This window comes from Lagenorhynchus albirostris, chromosome 5 (assembly GCF_949774975.1).
Source record: "Lagenorhynchus albirostris chromosome 5, mLagAlb1.1, whole genome shotgun sequence".
In the NCBI taxonomy this organism is placed as follows: domain Eukaryota; kingdom Metazoa; phylum Chordata; class Mammalia; order Artiodactyla; family Delphinidae; genus Lagenorhynchus; species Lagenorhynchus albirostris.
Window position 1 is genome coordinate 89,699,969 of NC_083099.1, and position 19,737 is coordinate 89,719,705.

The 19,737-nt window shown below is 38.9% G+C and overlaps 1 protein-coding gene across 1 annotated transcript in view; it reads left to right on the forward strand.

Annotated features, from left to right (window-relative positions):
- Nucleotides 1-19,737, forward strand: part of MORC1 (MORC family CW-type zinc finger 1) — a 290,081-nt gene that overhangs the window by 77,837 nt on the left and 192,507 nt on the right. Inside the window, exon 3 of the mRNA XM_060149355.1 lies at nucleotides 6,999-7,128. The gene's annotated coding sequence lies outside the window, so the exon portion shown is untranslated. The remainder of the gene's footprint in view (nucleotides 1-6,998; nucleotides 7,129-19,737) is intronic.

Below are 19,737 nucleotides of genomic sequence, written 5' to 3' on the forward strand. Positions count from 1 at the left end.
CTCTTGGTTGTGGTGTACGGGCTTCTCGTTGCAGTGGCTTCTTTTGTTGTGGAGCACGGGATCTAGGCGCGCGGGTTTCAGTAGTTGTGGCGCACCGGCTTAGTTGCTCTGCAGCACGTGGGATCTTCCTGGACCAGGGCTCGAACCCGTGTCTCCTGCATTGGCAGGCGGATTCTTAACAACTGTGCCACCAGGGAAGTCTAGCAGTACAGCGTTGATTAAAAACAGTTTCAAAAATATGGTCTTGGAATAGACTGGCTTTAGGAAATGACAAGTATTGAAGAAAAGAGGAGAGGATGAGCTCCATTTGAGAGATCCCATTTCCTTCCTTGGATTAAAAGTGAACTAACTCTCCTAAAGAAGAGGTAATAGAAAGCCGGAGCTACGAACAGAGAGGTTTTTTTTCTTTTTGGACAGACAGTTTTAATGACACAACTGTTTTGTTTTATAGTTCCTTTTCCCATGAAAGCCCCTTTTTGGTAAATGTTATTACTACAGTCTCTATTTTAGTTCTCATTTTAAGAGCTACCATTTATTGAGAACTTCTAATTCTAGGTCTATATGTGGGTTTTCGTATTTACTCCTTTCAACAGCTCCATGAGGCAGACATAATAAATAACCTAGTAGACGGTATGGATTTGCCCTCAGGTCTCCAAAGCTGGTTGTTTGGGTACATCGCCACTTTTTGTCTCCCTCTATTCTTGCTATCCTGGTTTAACCAGCAAAGCACATTTACTGGGCAGTAGACATGTCAAGGGTGAAAGTATTCACATTCAGATAATACTGTGCTGTTGTTTTCAAAGCAGTCCATGTTTCATGAGCCTGCAACAAAAGGAAACTCAAGTCATGATCTCTGAGTATTTAGAACACATGTTGCATCAAGTATTCTGATTATCATGCAGGTATTCTCAAAAGACTGACAGAAATACAGTCGAAGAATAATACTGAGTAAGGTTTGGTTTTCACACTTTTAGTGACCTGTTTACTTCGGTGCTCAAATGTTTTGCAGTATGTGAGGGGCCACAGTATGAACAAATGTAGTAGGGTCTTGTTACATTATGGTATCTGTCAGTTGATTACAGCAATGGTCTACAATTATAGGCAGGAGTGTGCTTGAAAATTTCAATATTCCATAAAGAAGACACAGTCTACCAGCTTATGTAATTATTTAATTTGCTGAATAAACAAATGTCTTGTTTTAATACTTCTACATGATGCCTGTTGGAGAAAAACAGATATAAAACTAAATGCATTATTCAAGCTGGTGGTTTTCATCAACAAATGCTAAGCAGAAACTGATCCTAGTGGATGAGCTAAAACCCAGCCAAGCAGAATAAGGATAGGACCCAGGCCCCAGAAGAACAAAGACTTCAGTTTCTTTATGACATGATACAACCCTCATGCCTGATGATAGTGAGAGCCTGATACATGTGAAAAGAAAGAAAAATAAGTGAAGGAATTAATTAAATTATTCATTGTACATTTTTGTTTTCTAAGTTGCTAAATTGTAGAGGGAAATCATGAATAATTGAAATTCTCAGATAATTCAGCAGCTTCATTTGACCCGGAGTTTCAATGTCATCTTCCATCAAAAAGGTAAGCATGAAATAAAACTGGCTAATGAAAGTTTCTTCTTTGTTTCTCTTGGGGTGAGAATATAAGTAAGTAGGAAAATGTACAAGAAGCAAGCAAATGAAGGAATGACATTAAAGGCTTAGATAATTATCATGGAGGAAAATTAGTTACTGAACAGCTAAGGGGGAACTGAAATGTGATAATGGTCCATCCATCTACCTACCCAAACATGTAATAATTAGTTCACTGAAACTTGAGAATAATGACCTTGATGGATAAGACAAGCACCTTACCTTTGTAGTCTATCTAGGGAGATTGGGTACATACGACAAATAATTCCAGGGTGACATTTGAGAGCTATTCACATGTGAACAGCCTGCAAAGGGGAGAGAAAAAGGAAGGACAAATGCCTTCCTGGGAAGAAGGAAAAAGCTTCAGAAAGGAGGGACATTTGATCTTAGTCTTGAAAGAGGAGGTGGAATTTACCAGATGAAAGCCACTCCATGGGGAGGGAAAAGCAGGTATAGCTCAGGGCAGCTAGAGAGAAAAACTAGGAATTGGGCTGGTGGTATGTTAATGCCAGCTGAAACCATGCCTATTTAAAAAGAGAGATGGTGTGTATGTATAACTGAATCACTCTGTTCTACACCTGAAACTAACACAACATTGTTAATCAACTGTACTCCAATATAAAATAAAAAGTTTAAAAAATAAAAAAATTAAATTAAAAAAATAAAATAAAAAGAGAGATGGTGAAAGGCCATTTGTTTCTAATGCAAATACCTGATCAGTCAGTGTGTTTCCCCATGTATTCGGACTGTGATCTGGGTTCCAGTAATCCTGAAAATATATGTGTCTTTTCAGATGTAGGAACTGGTTTGATGGGTCCTCCAATAAAAATGGTGCTCCCAACACTCCTGTAATTGAGTCCAAAAGCACAGCATCTCTTAAGGCAATGTTTTACATTTTAGTGTTTCCTCTTAAAGAAACTGTGTCCTTTTAAAGCAGCTGTGGTCTTTGGGAGGATGGACAATTGAGAAGGAAACTCTGGAAAAGCTATGCCCTGGGGGAGAAGGCTGCTCCTCACTCCTGTGGCATCATTGTACTGTCACAACCCTATGTGACCTGCATATCGTACAGCATGAAAACCAGTGCTGTGTGGTGGTGGAGAAGATTTTCAGAGTTTCTGTTCATGCATGGGAGCCTGCAGACTTAAATTCAAATTTCAGCTCTGTCACTTTTTTAGGCAAGTTGCTTAGTTTCTCTGAGCTCTAGATTTCTTGTCTGTAAAGGGTACAATAATAACACAGTAAGACAATAACAGCCTTACTATAAGGATTGGATACATTAATACATATAAACAACTTGGTTCAAACCTGGAAGTCTATAATCTTATTCTTGCTTTCCTAGCCTTCCAAAATAGAACATATCTTTCATTTTGAAGTAGACTGACCCAAATCTGACACTGTAGTTAAAATTGTTAACATTGATAGAGCCTTCTTTAAATCAAACAGGCCTGCATTTTCTATCTTCTTCCCACTCTAGAATTAAGAAAAAAAATAATTTTTAAAACCCATACTTCTTTAGGATCTTGAAATTTTAACAGTCTATATTGTGCTTTCATTCTTTAAAAAACTGCAATCATGTTCAGAGTTGTAACTTGAATCAATATAAAGCAAGAACATATTCTTGACTTATTCATGATAACAATATAATCTGTTCATTTCTTGTGATAAAGAAGCATTTATTAAGAATCTAATTGTAAGTAATGTTACATTAGACACTCTACATCTTCATCATTAACAAGCCTTCATTGACCAATAATCTATAGATCAGGGTTACAGTGAGTTTTCTATAAGATATGAAACCTCTCTTCTATAGGAGAGGGGATGAAGGGTCTAAGATACAAAATAAAACAAGGCAACACAGGATTTGATTGTGCTAAGGGAACTTAGAAGGTGTTGATATGAAGCATTGGAGCACTGGAGCACAAGCAGACATTTTCATGGTCAGGGAAATTGCTTAGCCTATTCCTTGAAGAAAAGAATATATTTAGCATAATGGGAGAAGGGGCAAGTCTTTTAATTTGAAGCTGAAAGAATGATGTGAACAAAGGTATGACATTAGGAATCTAAAGACCAATGTCTGAAAACAATGGTTAGAGGTGGCTGGATTAGAGTTTTAAATAAATAAAGAAATAAGTTAACACTTATTGAGCATTATGCTGAATGTTCTACCTGAATTACCTTATTTAATACTCACAACAAACCTAAGAAGTGGTACTGTCTACTTTATTATGTAGACAAGGAAACTAAGGCACAGAAAAGTTACATAATATGTTCAAGGCTACAGAGCTAGTGGGAAGGGGAGATGGAATTCTCTCTTCAGAGCCACTGCACTATATTATTACTGAGAGAGAGGAATGCTTGGGGCCAGATAACAGTAACAATAATTCTAAAAATATCTTGTATTTACAGAAAAAAGGAAATAATCATTCTTTACACATTCCTTATGATCTCATGCTTTTCCAAGCTTGGCCTTGAGCTCTAAGCAGCATTCTCGTTATCAGCTCTAGTATTTCTACTTTAATTTGTCAATCTAGTCAGCTCTAGTTCTAAACAGATATTGAAAATGACAGCCTCTCTGGATATTATACATCAATCAAGCTGCCTCTGAGTGCAAAACACTGTACTACTAATGGAGGATTGAAAAATGAGTCAGGGGACTTCCCTTGTGGTGCAGTGGTTAAGAATCCGCCTGCCAATGCAGGGGACACGGGTTCAAGCCGTGGTTCGGGAAGATCCCACATGCTGCGGAGCAGCTAAGCCTGTGCACCACAACTACTGGGCCTGCATGCCACAACTACTGAAGCCCGCGGACCTAGAGTCCATGCTCCGCAACAAGAGAAGCCACTGTAATGAGAAGCCCGTGCGCCACAATGAAGAGTAGCCCCCATTCGCCGCAACTAGAGAAAGCCTAAATGCAGCAACAAAGACCCAATGCAGTCAAAAATAAATAAGGAAATAAATAAATTTTTTTAAAAAAGAACAAAGGAGAATGACTCAGATGTATTGTCCATTTATAAAATGTTAGCAATTTTATTTATTCAATGATTTAAAAATAAAAAGCCAATGTCAACTTCAGAAGATAATAGTAACAGATGCCAGAAGTAATACTGACCCGCTGTTAGGTAATCTAATCAATATAATCAAACTAGCATGTCTGTGGAAGCTATCCTCTAAGATGACCCCCAAAGATCACCGCCTCCTAGTATTCCTATCCTGGGTTGTCCCCTCTTTCACTTAGTAGGGTTGACATGTATAACCACAGGATAGTGAGGCAATGACAGTGTGTGATTTCTGTGGCTAAGACATAAAAGACATTACAGCTCCTGCCGTGCCCCGCTCTTGGAACACTTGCTCTAAAGGCAGTCAGCTGCCATGTGTGAGGGCACTCAAGCAGCCCTGAGGGAGAGACCCCCATGTCAAAGAACTGAAGTGTCCCACCAACAGTCATGTAAGTGAACCACCTGGGAATCTGATGCTTTTGCTCCAGTCAAACCTAAAGAAGACTACAGCCCCCATTAATGTCTTTACTGCAACCTCATGAGAGACCCTAAGTCAGAACCTAAGACACTTCCAAATTGCTGACCCTTAGAGACTGTGAAATAGTAAGTGTTTATTGTTTTAAGCTGCTAAGGTATGGGGAAATTAGTTATGCTGTAGTAGATAACTAATACAAAGCATTATAAGCACTAACAAATGTCAAGGTAAATTGTTAATCGCCAGAGTTGAGACTAGGATGAAGTGAGGTCAGTACGGCATAAAATATAAGAAGGAATTAACTCACATAGAAAATGAACTTATGGTTACTAAAGGGGATAGCAGGGGAGATGGAGGGGCCGAGAGATAAAACAGCAAGGACCTACTGTTTAGCACAGGAAACTCTACTCAGTAGCTTGTAATAACCTATAATGGAAAAGAATCTGAAAAAGAACATGTATATGTATAACTGAATCACTTTGCTGTACACTTGAAACTAATGCAACATTGTAAATGAATCATACCTCAATTAAAAAAATACAAAAAAGAAGGAATTAACTCTTAAGGTTATACAAATTTTGTGCCATAAGACCTCCACTTGCCTCACCCTAGTTCCTACTCTGAAAATCATCATTGCATGGAAAGACAAACAATAAATAATCCTTGCCACTAAGGAACTCACATTATATTCAGAGTTTTAAAATAATTATAAAAAGATATATTGTGACTAGGTATCTGAAGGGGGAGTGATTAATTCCAATATTGGCAGGAAGACCTCACAGAGAAGTTGGTTCTGAGTTAACCTTCAAAAGATGTAAAGTTTCCACAGCCAGGAGGAAGGGAGTGGAAGCAAAAAGCATACATGTCAGGCTGAAGAAGCTTGGAGAGCCGAGGAACAGAGGATCAGAGTAAGGCACATGTTCAATGACCCTTGCTTTGCCAATGTGATTGAAAGGTAGGGTTGTTTGTGGTGTAGATGTGTCAGAGATAATGTTGGAAAGATAAGCTGGAGCTCCATTCGGAAGGATTATTGCCATCATACCAAGGAGTTTGGACTTTATAAATAATTATCATTTCTGAACAAGAAAAATGATAGGATAGATATACTTTTTAAATTGTTTTATTGTGCTAAAATATACGTAACATAAAACTTACCATTTGAACCATTTTTCTGGGGTTTTATCTTGTTCCTTCCTCTGGTACATAGCCCTCTGCCTTTTCATCTTGTCTATCTTTCTATGAATGTGGTTTTTGTTCCACAGGCTGCAGGACTGCAGTTCTTCTTGCTTCTCTGAACCATTTTTTTTTTTTTTTTTTTTTGCGGTACGCGGGCCTCTCACTGTCGTGGCCTCTCCCGTTGCGGAGCACAGGCTCCGGACGCGCAGGCTCAGCGGCCGTGGCTCACGGGCCCAGCCGCTCCGCGGCATGTGGGATCTTCCCAGACCGGGGCACAAACCTGTGTCCCCTGCATCGGCAGGCGGACCCTCAACCACTGCGCCACCAGGAAAGCCCTGAACCATTTCTTATTGTACAATTCAATGGCATCAAATGTATTCACAGTGCTAGGCAACCATCACCACTATCTCCAGACTTCATCATCCCCAGTAGAAACTCTGTACCCTTTAAACAATAACTCCCACTACCCTCTCCCCCAGGCCCTTGTAACCACCATTTACTTTCTGTCTCTATGAATTTGCTTATTCTAGGTACCACAAGTAAGAGGAGCCATGCAACCTTTATCCTTTTGTGTCTGACTTACTTCACTTAGCATAACATCTTCAAGGTTTACCCATGTTGTAGCATAGGCCAGCGTTTCATTCCTTTCTAAGGCTGAATAATACTGTGTATGTATATGCCAACATTTTGTTTATCTATTCACAGATTAACCTTTGCAAAGTCCTTTGTCAGTGTTGTGGAGGACAGGTGGTAAAAGGAAGAGAGCAGAGTGAGAGATACAAAGTCGGATGCTCTTCGAATAGTCCAGATGAGAGATTAGTAGGACCAGAATCAGGTAAGTGACAGCAGGAATGGGAAGACAGGATTGATTTGGAGAGAACAGGAAACTCTCATTCATTTGGGCTGATTTCTGTGGATGAACCAGCATCAAAACTTTGGTTTTACCTGGGATGTGTTAATAGGCGACTTTTCAAATTTCTCTTCATTCTTTTTGAAGAAAATGTGTCAGTTACAGTGTTACATGTTTAATGTAGGTTTGTTCTGTTAAAAAAAGGGAAACAAAGGTAGTGGCTAGGCAAGTAGACCCAATACCATCAATATCTAATAAATATTTCTAAAAAAACTATGTTTAGAATATAATTTACAGCCACATAAGAAATTACAGTAATTGCTTAAAATAGTGTTACTTGGAATCATCCAAAAGTAAAACCAATATTCTGTACCATAATTATCCTGGTGCATTGTACAATAACTAAGAAAAAAATGCTATTCATAAATCTTAGCAGAGAGGCATGCTTTAAAATATAAGCCATATGGACTTCCCTGGTGGCGCAGTGGTTGGGAGTCCGCCTGCCGATGCAGGGGACACGGGTTCGTGCCCCGGTCCGGGAGGATCCCACATGCCGCGGAGCGGCTAGGCCTGTGAGCCATGGCCGCTGAGCCTGTGGGTCCGGAGCCTGTGCTCTGCAACGGGAGAGGCCACAGCAGTGAGAGGCCCGCGTACAGCAAAAAAAAAGCCATAGCTATTTTAAGCTCTAATAATTCTGTCTTTTGTAAATCTTCCATCTCTTTGCTCATGGAAAATGTTCCATCTCTTCTTCCCCCCACCTCCCAGAACAAATTTTCTACCTCAGCATTATGCACCCAACAGGCACCCAATAAGTATTAATTGGTGGTGATAACATCACCCATGAGAGAGACAGAAAGCAGTATTTATTATCTTACTTCACAAATGAGAAAATTGATACACAGAGATGAAATGACTCACTCGAGGTCACATAGTAAGTCAGTGGCAGGGCTGGAAATAAAATGGAAGTAATATAGAAGGGCATGCTATTATCCTCTCTGCTTGAGAAATTTCCCCTCCCTTTTTCATTCTGCCTGATCAACCTTGAAAGTTAGTGAGAGCAAGATGAGAGTTTTGTGTTTGTAAGCCTAGATAATACTGCTGGGGATTGAAACTGTACCCTGAGTTTTATTATTCTTTCGATTTTTAAATATGTGTGTATGTGTGTGTGCGTGTGCGTGTGTGTGTGCGTGTGCGTGTGTGTGTGTGTGTGTGTGTGTGTGTGTGTTTTAATGTAGGCAGTATCAGCCAGGTTAGTTTTAAACTTTATAATCATAAGCTGTAAAAAAAATCTTCCTCTCTTCCTTTCCAACTCCCTATATACCCTCCTTGCTTTCATGCTGTATCACAGTCAGTTGTAATAGGACCTGTCAAGCTTCGTCCTATTATCTAAACATTTCTGGAATATCCTCTGCAGAAAAGTCTGTATGGCAGAAATAAGGCAGACACTTAAGAGTGTGGAGAGATTTGAGATCACAGCTCTCCCCATGCAAGCCCAGAAGGATCAGAGATCCAGAGTCACTTCTTACTCCTGCATCTCCATTTTATGTTCTGCAAAACAAGGCTGGATCACATGATCTCTTTCAGCGCTAATATTTTGAACTGGAATATATTCATAACAAATAGGTCCTTAACTGAAAATTTCTTTCTCTGTATGGTATTATATCGTTGGAAGCATACAGAATATGCTAAGTGGGCACAGCCCCTACTACTGTCAAGGAATTTACATGCTGAGACTTATTTCTGTCCGAACTGAGACAGAAATAAGTGAAAGGGAAGTCAAAATAGACCTGGCCAATAATTAAAGCAAAACAAATAAAAATGTATCTCATTAGGCACAAAGAGATGAGTGCCCATCACGGGCTGATAGGCAGTGTGGAAGTAAGGGAAGCTATATAATTAGAAGTGGAAAGACTTCCTATGTTGCCATTGCCCAGGGGAGGTTGAAAAAGAGTCTTTAAATTTGATAATGGGGAAATGACTGAATAGGCTATATACTATGCTCATGACCATGAAATGGTCTATATATTATACTCATAACTGTTCCTACCTATGGTAAGAACCTACACACTGAAAAGATCAGAAAGCCTGATGTGCAACTTAAGACGCAGAATGAAAGGGCAGAGTCTGATGGCAGATTCCTTTTTCTCCCATGCAGAGGGGTCTCATTTAGAGCTCCCTCTTGGTAAATCCAACAGACATAACTTGGCATGTCCAGCTCATTCTTCCTTTTTCTTCTTGAGAGTGAGCTGCCCTTTCTCAGAACTTGCTGTTCTGGTTCTGCAACCTGAAATCGTATATGAAATTCGCTCAATTCTGGGGTCCCGTCACCTGGCCCTGTACGTACTTGTACTATGCTACATTTTCCTAGTTAGCCTCTCAGTGATAAAGGAAATGGGTTGCTTTACATAATCAACTCTGGTTTATTTCTCAACTTGATCAAAACCAGGACTCAGTAGGGGAGTGTTGTGTGTCAGAAGGTGTCAGAGAATCCAACAGGTGTGTTGTCACAGAGCCTCACTAAGAAACAGGGAAAAAAAAAATTTAAAAAAGAGCATAGACCAGGGCACTCAACTAGCAGGAGCTTGTCATCCCTGTATGGCTGCAACTGTAAACTCCTTCCCTCATGTAACCTTCAATGTCTATGAAGGATTCAATGGGGACAAGAGACACTAGAAGTCTGGTAGATTCACAGGATAGGCTCTCATCTAGCTATTTCCCTTAGGTGCTGGGTGATATTGAAGTTTGTACTGGAGCTGGAGATTAGCAGTACAGTCCTGCCACAAGCTCGAAAATACTTAGGAATGGGATTCTGCAAGTAAAGCACTCAGTATAAGCAAGTAAAGAATAATATTTTTTTATTTACTATTTTGTTGGACTGAGTCTCCGTACCTGTCCTTAACATGTTTATGTCTTTAAAAAAAGATGAAATAAGTGCCCAGGCAATTATGTGTGCTTATAAATTAAGTACTAAAATAAAGTATAAATGGTCACTAGTAATTAAGTACAAAAAAAGGATGGGGAGTAAAGGATATACAGATGTCTTGGAAATATGATAAAATTTTCAAAGATCTCTCTAATTGTAGGAGAAATTTTATAATTTTGTGAGAGATTAAAATACGCATGTTTAGGTTCATATTTTTTGGACTTGAATATTCTCTGTGTTGTAAAGAATTTTCTTTACAAATAACGAAATTGTTATTTTTTTCCTTCCCACTCTAAACTTTAGTCACTGACACAAAACTTTGTGGCAGAAGATTGAAGAGTTGTATTTTAGTATAATAGATTCTCTCACTTGGCTGAAATTCACATAAGGTTGAGAGAGAGAGAGGAGAAATTTGGATTGTGAGAGAAAAACTGTGAAGAAGAAAAAAAAGGATGAAGGAGAATAGAGAAATCAAGAAAAGAAATCAAAGGAAGGAGAGACGGAAGAAGGGAGGTTACAAAGGTTACAAACGGTGAAAAGCCATGGGGAAAGGGGCAGGGCAAATAGGGGAAGTACAGGCAGAAAACAATGAGGGTTGATGGAAGCAAACTGGAAAAAAAGAGGTGCTGAACTACAAGACCAGCTTACAAATCCCCATGATTTTATTAAACTGTCTGTTAAAACACTTCGAAACTGAACTTTTAACTCAGGAACTTTGGCTTTATTGACGTTACCATTGGCTTTGGCTTTATTGACATTACCATTGCCACTGTGTCGAGTACTTTGAAAAGCAAACAGAAACTGGTATTACCTGAGTTTAACTTCAATCTGTTTTAACCCGCTCTCAGTGCACTAACATACACCCACATACGTGCTCACACACATGGCACTGGCATGTCTTTTATTTGTTCTGAATATTATTTGACACTGGCACGTCTTTTATTAGTTCTGAATTTTGTGGACAGAGACATCTGTGACTCACAAAAGGCAGCATTTTATATGATTCAATCAGTGGTGACCCCTTCTGTGTCACTGCCTATGTGTGTGTGGATGGGATTCCCAACTCTAGAGCCATGACCAATGGTGGCACGTGGGTAGGAAAACAGTTTTTCTACAACATCAAGAGTGCTCAATGAACCTAGTCACGGGCAGTGGCATTTTTTCTCCCACCAAGTTATTTTCCAGTTTACTCTCACTACCCACCTCTTTGACAGCATCAATCAATCTTAAGTCAAAGTGAGTAGGTAAAATTAAGAACAAAATCTTTTTTTTTTACATATAGTTCCCATCTGGTTAGGTAATACCTTTCAAAATTGAGTTCTTTTTTTTTTTTTATTTGGTTGCGTCAGGTCTTAGTTGTGGTGGGCGGGCTCCTTAGCTGTGGCATGCAAACTCTCAGTCACGGCATGCATGTGGCATCTAGTTCCCTGATCAGGGATCGAACCTGGCTCCCCTGCCTTGGGAGCACGGAGTCCTATCCACTGCTCCACCAGGGAAGTCCCAAGAACAAAATCTTATATAATAAACTAAAACTATATCAGGGACTACAGGCTCTCCGAGGAAGTGGAGGGCTGCAGTGATGACTGAGAAGGTCCATTCCTTCTATGCAGAGAGGAAGGCAAAGGGAAGGATCAGAGGTGCTGACAGTGTTGTGGGGAAGAAAACGTGAGCTTAAAAGCTCTTGTCAAAAACAAACAAACAAACAGAAACAAACAAAATAACCTTTCAAGACAAAGAGGACTTGGTTACTAACTCTGGTTTGAAAAACAAGAGCTGGAACTATGCTAGAGAAACAGGCCAAAGGCAGTTTATTTCTTCCCCTGTCTAAAACCAGAAGGCATACTTGTACTTTATGGACAGATCTGATCATAAGCCAACAATATGGGCATGAACCCTCAAATTGTTTCATGGATGGGTCAACCCCAAGGACTGCTTTACTTACTCAGTGAAGCACTTTCCAAATATGTGCATTGTCCATATTTCCTCTTTATGAGAAATAAGGCTGTTTCATTTTTCAAAGTGCCCTGTTACAATACTACAAAACTATGGTAATCAAAACAGTATGGTATTGGCATAAAAAGAGACATATGAGAATAGAGAGCCCAGAAATAAACCCACACACCTTCAATCAATTAATCTTTGACAAAGGAGGCAGGAATATACAGCAGAAAAAAGAAGTTTCTTCAGCAAGGGGTGTTTGGAAAGCTGGATAGCCACATGTAAATCAACGAAGTTAGTACATTCCCTCATACCATATACAAAAAATAATCTCAAAATGGTTTAAATACTTAAATATAAGACATGACACCATAAAACTCCTAGAAGAGAACATAGGCAAGACATTCTCTGACATAAATTGTAGCAGTGTTTTCTTGGTCAGTCTCCCAAGGCAAAAGAAATAAAAGCAAAAATAAACAAATGAGGCCTAATTAAACTTAAAAGCTTTTGCATAGCAAAGGAAACCATAAACAAAATGAAAAGTCAACCTACAGATTGGGAGAAAATATTTGCAAACAAGGGCTTAATTTCCAAAATATACAAACAACTCATACAACTCAATATCAACCAAACAAAAACCACATCAAAAAATGGACAGAAGACCTAAATAGATATTTCTCCAAAGAAGACATAGAGATGGCTGACAGGCACGTGAAAAGATGCTCAACATTGCTAATTATTACAGAAATGCACATCAAAGCTACAATGAGGTATCACCTCACACCAAGTTAGAATAGCCATCATCAAAATGTCTACAAATAACAAATGCTGCAGAGAATGTGGAGAAAAGGGAACCCTCCTACACTGTTGGTGGGAATGTAAATTGGTGCAGCCACTATGGAGAACAGTATGGAGGTTCCTTAAAAAACTAAAAATAGAATTACTATATGATCCAGCAATCCCACCCCTGGGCATATATCCAGAAAAGATGAAAACTGTAATTTGAAATGATACATGCACCCCAATGTTCATACAATAGCCAAGACATGGAAGAAACCTAAGTTTCCATCAATGAAAGGATAAAGAAGATGTGGTACATACATACAATGGAATATTACTCAACCATAAAAAAGAATGAAATGCCATCTGCAGCAGCATGGATGGACCTAGAGATTATCATACTAAGTGAAGTAAGTCAGACAATGACAAATATCACATGATATCATTTATTTGTGGAATCTAAAAAATGATACATGTGAACTTATTTACAAAACAGAAATAGATTCACAGACATATAGAACAATCTTATGGTTACCAAAGGGGGAAAGGGAGAGAGAGAAATTAAGAGTTTTGGAGTAACAGATACACAGTATTGCATATAATGTAGATAACCAACAAGGACTTACTGTATAACACAGGGAACTATATTCAATATCTTGTAATAAACTATAATGGAAAAAAATCTAAATTTGAATCACTTTACTATACACCTGAAACTAACACAACATTTTAAATCAACTATACTTCAAAAAAATTAAAAATTAAAATAAAAGTGCCCTGTTGAGGTGGAACAAGTTGAGTTTGGGGCTTTTCTTTAAATCAGTACAACTAGGAACTGTTCTTGATTATGTCCTGGTTTGGCTCTATTTTCTCAGATAAAATCACCCAGCTCCCTAACTTCTGACCTTTTCTTGTGGAACCAATGGCTACCATATTGGCTATATTACGTTTTTGGGAGGAGATCTTGTGTGCTCTGCTGCCTATCTGATGCCTGCATATCCCATATCTGGTACTGCAGTGACAGAGGGGACAGTTTGTGTGGCAGAAAGAAGAGTTTTGTTCACAGAAGACCTGGATGTAGAATTTAGATGTAAATCTGGCATTGATCATTTTTGTAAAAAAATTTTATTTATTTATTTATTTATTTTTGGCTGCATTGGGTCTTCATTGCTGCACGCAGGCTTTCTCTAGTTGCAGCGAGCCGGGATACTCTTCACTGTGGTGCACAGGCTTCTCATTGTGGTGGCTTCTCTTGTTGTGGAGCACAGGCTCTAGGCTCAGGAGCTTCAGTAGTTGTGGCATGCGGGCTCAGTCGTTGTGGCTCCCGGGCTCTAGAGCACAGGCTCAGTAGTTGTGGCGCTCAGGCTTAGTTGCTCTGTGGCATGTGGGATCTTCCTGGACCAGGGCTCGAACCTGTGTCCCCTGCATTGGCAGGCGGATTCTTAACCACTGCACCACCAGGGAAGTCCCTGGCATCGACCATTGACCGACTGTGTAGCTTGGTCATTTAACTTCTCTAAGCCTCAGTTTCCTCTTTGTATGAGACTCATAACACCTATTTTCAGAGTGATTATGAGAGTTGAAGTAACATATGGAAAGGCCCTGACACATAATAAAGATTTAAAATAGTAATATTACTATTTGATATCTTATTATAGGAGAAGGCAATTCTGGACCTAAATACTAAAGAGAGGATTTTTGTTTTGTTTTGTTTTTTAATCAAATCACGACACTTAGACTTCTAATTGTCTGACCAGGGAATCAGCCCCAATGTGTACAAGTTACTATTTTGAGAAAATCAGTAAAATAATATGGGGACTCTGCTTATAAATTTAATTAGTTGAGTAGGCTCTTCATCATTTTGGGCTTCAGCATTACCACTAGGGAAATGGATAATGAGATCTTTTCCCTACTTACTTCGAATTAAGTTCTAGACAAAAGTAATTTATTAGACAACTAATCTTTAACAGAGAAAAATTTTTTAAATAATAAAAATGAACTTTTAAAAATTGTTGTTTTGTTATGACAAGCAGAAGGGCTCCAGGGAAGTGCAGATGAATAGGCTACATTCTTAAATGAAAAAGGAGGGGGGAGTGGGTGGGGAAAGAAAAAAATTGGTTCAAGCTATTATTTCCTACTTTAGAGCTATGTGATTTAGAAAATGTCAGTTAAACTAGTTTTTAGTGTAACAAATGAATCTGGTTCTAAAGACTGCAGTCCCCTCCTCTTGTAAGCAGTAAAGGATTCTTTCCTGAGATCTGAAGGGTTAATCCAGCAGTGTAAACATCCCTCTATCCTTGGATTCTGATCCTCAACTTGTTCTTTCATGAACTTCAACTACCTAATTTTACTTATTTATTTATCAATCAAGTAAAGTTAGTCAAACCAGTCGTCTTTATAGGTAGACATATTTTCATCTCATCTGGAGTTAAAGTTAATTCCAACTTGTTTTTAAAGAAAGTCAATGAAAGTCTGTTTAAAGAACCATTTTCCTTTTGGCCGGTATTTTTTTTTTTTTTTTTTTTTTTTTTGCGGTACGTGGGCCTCTCACTGTTGTGGCCTCTCCCGTTGCGGAGCACAGGCTCCGGACGCACAGGCTCAGCGGCCATGGCTCACGGGCTTAGCCGCTCCGCAGCATGTGGGATCTTCCCGGACCGGGACACGAACCCGTGTCCCCTGCGTCGGCAGGCGGACTCTCAACCACTGCGCCACCAGGGAAGCCCCAGGCCGGTATTTTTGACTCTTCAGTGTTCACAGGTGAATGTGGACCAACTATAGTGCTTTTACCCTTGCGATCATCCACTATCACCCACTCTAAAGTCAGCTGCATGGACGAGTAGTTAAGGCAAAACATTGTACTGATGGATTATAACCAGCCCCTGACTTCAGTTTACAGTTGCTCCTGAGACACGCTCTTAAACTGAGCCAGACTCACTTACCTCAGCTGGATGTGTGGGCTGTAACTGGGTGTGACTGTATTTGCCTTGATGATAACTGCTTAATAATAACTTGGCTAAAATTTGCTAAATCATTTGTTTAAACATGTCCTAAATGCAAAGTGCAATACAGATGATTAAAGCTCTTTGTTAAAATTATTCATATGCTTAGGAATACAGGGCTAATCATATACACACATATATATGTGTACACACATTTCTAGATTCATACTCTAAATATATATCTATATCTATCTGTGTGTGTATCTCAAGCGAAATACATATTTCTTTTGCTTGGGTCTCAAGCTTATCATAAAATTAGAAATTTATTATGATTTAAGCACCTTCATCAGAAGTATTTATAAATTATAAAAATTTAAGCATGAAAATAATTTACGTCTTTATAAGTATTTGCAGTTTTGGATACAAAGTGACCTCTCAGTTCAATTCAGATATAAGCCACTGAGTTACTGGGTCACTTTGGCAGCAAATCATCTGGCCTTTGGTGCCTTCAACACTTCTCTGAGCTACAGCTTGCCTAAAAGGTTAATGAATTCACACTCTCAAAGTCCCTTGAGGTTTCCACATAATTGTATCATGTAAGTATTACAGTTTATAAAAGACATTGAAAATTTTTCTTTGTTCAAAGAGCACTTCTTTGGAGGTAGCAGTTAAATAGACTTCTTAGCAACAATAGCGTGTTAATACATAATTAGGAATAGAATGATTGCGCATACAATTAACACTAACATGTCCAAATCCACAGCATGACATAGTAGTTTGGTTTCCCCAACGCTTTAGAATTGGTCTATGAACAAAACATGTTTGTTCATTTCTTTAAAAAGTCAAAAGGGGTTATCAATCAACCTAACAGTTATAAAAGATATGGTAAAAAAAAAAAGAAATAGGCTCTTACCTATAAGCAGTGTTGAGCACAGGGCCACTTGAAGCATTTTATAGGCCATGATCCTGTTTTGGAAAGAAAAGATTTATTTATTTTAATTTAGACTGAGCAAAGCTTTAGGGCATATGGGGTACTTTCCAGGAATATGAAGCATTTGCTGCATACCTGGAGGCCCTATGAGCTGAGACAATTCAGAGAGGCTGCTGCATGCATGAGATGGCCTTTTTATATAACTCCTACCTTTTTACCCTTTGGACTTTTTGAACTGACTTTTTACAGGCTGTTCTTATATGGGCTGTGTGTTTATTCACTAATTTTACCAGACTAATGTAATGTTAAAAAACATACCACAACAAAACAAAAAAGGTGAAAAAACTGGATCACTTACACATCGCTGTGGGGATAGAAAATGGTACAGTCACTTTGGAAAACAGTTTGGCAGTTTCTTACAAATCTGAGCATACAACTAACCATACAACCCAGCAACTGCACCACTAGGGATTTATCTCAGTGAAATAAAAACTTGTGGGGCTTCCCTGGTGGCGCAGTGGTTGGGAGCCCGCCTGCCGTTGCAGGGGACACGGGTTCGTGCCCCGGTCCGGGAAGATCCCACATGCCACGGAGCGGCTGGGCCCGTGAGCCATGGCCGCTGAGCCTGCGCGTCCGGAGCCTGTGCTCCGCAACGGGAGAGGCCACAACAGTGAGAGGCCTGCGTACCGCAAAAAAAAAAAAAAAAAAAAAAAAAAAAATTGTGTTCTTACGGAAACCTGTATAAGAACGTTCACAGCAGCTTTATTAGTAATAGGCAAAAACTGGAAACAACCCAGATGTCCTTAACAGATCTACACTATGGATTACTACTCAGCAATAATAATATAATAAAAACTATCGATAGACACAACTTGGATGAATCTCTAGGGAATTATGATGAGTAAAAATAGCCAATCTCAACTGGTTACTTCCTGTATGATTCCATTTATATAACCTTCTTGACATGACAAAATTATAGATGAAGAACGTTTTAGTATTTATTAGGGATTAGGGATGGAGGCGGTTGGGTGTGGTTATAAAAGGGCAATACAAGGGACTCTTGTGGTGGTGGAACTATTCTGTATCTTGACTGGTGGTGGATTTGTGAACATAAACATGATACAATTGTATCATCTTCTTAGATTCCACATATAAGTGATACAAATTAACTGATTCACAAAACAGAAACAGACTCACAGACTTTGAAAACAAATTTTTTTAAAGATTTTTTTTTGATGTGGACCATTTTTAAAGTCTTTATTGAATTTGTTACAATATTGCTTCTGTTTTATGTTTTGGCATGTGGGATCTTAGCTCCCTGACCAGGGATCAAACCTGTACCCCCTGCATTGGAAGGTGAAGTCTTAACCACTGGACTGCCAGGGAAGTCCCCCAAAACAAATTTATGGTTACCAAAGGGAAAGGTGGGGAGGAGGGATAAATTAGGAGTTTGGGATTAACATATACCCACCACTATATATAAAATAGATAATCAACAAGGACCTACTGTATAGCACAGGGAACTATACTCAATATTCTGTAATAACCTATATGGGAAAAGAATTTGAAAAAGAATGGATATATGTATATGTATAACTGAATCACTTTGCCCTACACTTGAAACTAACACACACACACACACACAAAACATGATAAAATTGCATAGAACTAAATACATCTCTCTCCATCTCTCTTACATACACACACACACACACACACACACACACACACAAATGACGACATATAAGACTGAGGAAATCTGAATAGGATTAGTAGATATATCAATGTCAACATCCTGGTTGTGATATTGCACTGCATTATCATTTTGTAAAACATTACCACTGGGGGAAGCTCAGTGAAGGTCACATGGGATTTCTCTGTATTATTTCTTACAAGTGCAAATGCTTCTATAGATCTAAAAATAAAAAGTTTAATTAAAAACAAAGGAATGTTTAACTGAGTGGTAAAATTTGCTTGTTTCCAACAAAAGTGTATAATGAATACAATCAGAACACTTTTTTTATTTTTATTTTTCAAAGAATTCCCTTTTTCAGTGGCATGATTAACAGTTAAATGATTTCATCATCATACAGTTTACTTGTAACAGAAACTATGCATCTTTTAGCCAGTCTCATCAAGTTTATGCAATATGTAACAAGTAAGGTGTAGGGATAGAAAAGTGGTAGGAGATGACTTTCTGGATGTTTACCTTTGAATCACAGAGTGTTTAGAAACCTGGATCTACCTAGCTGGGAGCTGTGCTTCCAATTACTGATGGAGGGCTTGGGAAGACAGGTATCTGGAAATAAGCACAGCAGAGTCTTGGCAGCCTATCCCATGTGTCCATCTAGAAAAGATTTTGTTGGTGCAACAGCTACTGCCACATTTCTGTAAGCCTCCTTGTTTATTACTTGATGGAGTGGTATAAATAGGCACCTGTGTGATAGACTAGAAGAACCTCAAGAAAACTAAAGGGAAAGTACTTTCTTGTTATTTAAAGTTTATAGAACCAAAGGAGAAATTCATTTTTCCCTCTTCTTCTCTTCTTTCCATCATTCTTCAACTTTTGACACCTAAAATGAGCCTTGTCTGGAGGAGGGATGGGAGCAGGGCTGCATCCTATCTCTTTTACTTCTTTCACAAAATGGGTCATTAGTTATTTTGGCTGAAGTGTATAATGCAAGTGTAAAGTAATAATAATTCTTCCATAAATTATATATACAGTCTCATTGAATCCTAGTGACAATTTTCTGGTGAAGGTATCATCATTTTACAGATGGGTAAACTGAGGCTCAGAGAGATTTAATAACTTGTTGAAGGAGTGTCCAGAAATTACAGGGTGAAACTTTGAAGCAGAAGTAGAGCGCTGCTTGTGTTTAGAGGCAAAAGCCAGTGAAATGAAACAAATTAAGGTGAATGTGACCCCAATTTGGCCCACAGGTGAAGGTGGCCTCAGCAACTCAGGTTCGCAAGGGAAGTAAAGGTATTTGATCCTTCATGGGCCAGAAAATCTTGTCCTTCCTGGTGAATGAAGCCATCTCTGATCCCCCCAAATCAGATTTGGCTGCTCTTTCTTACATTTG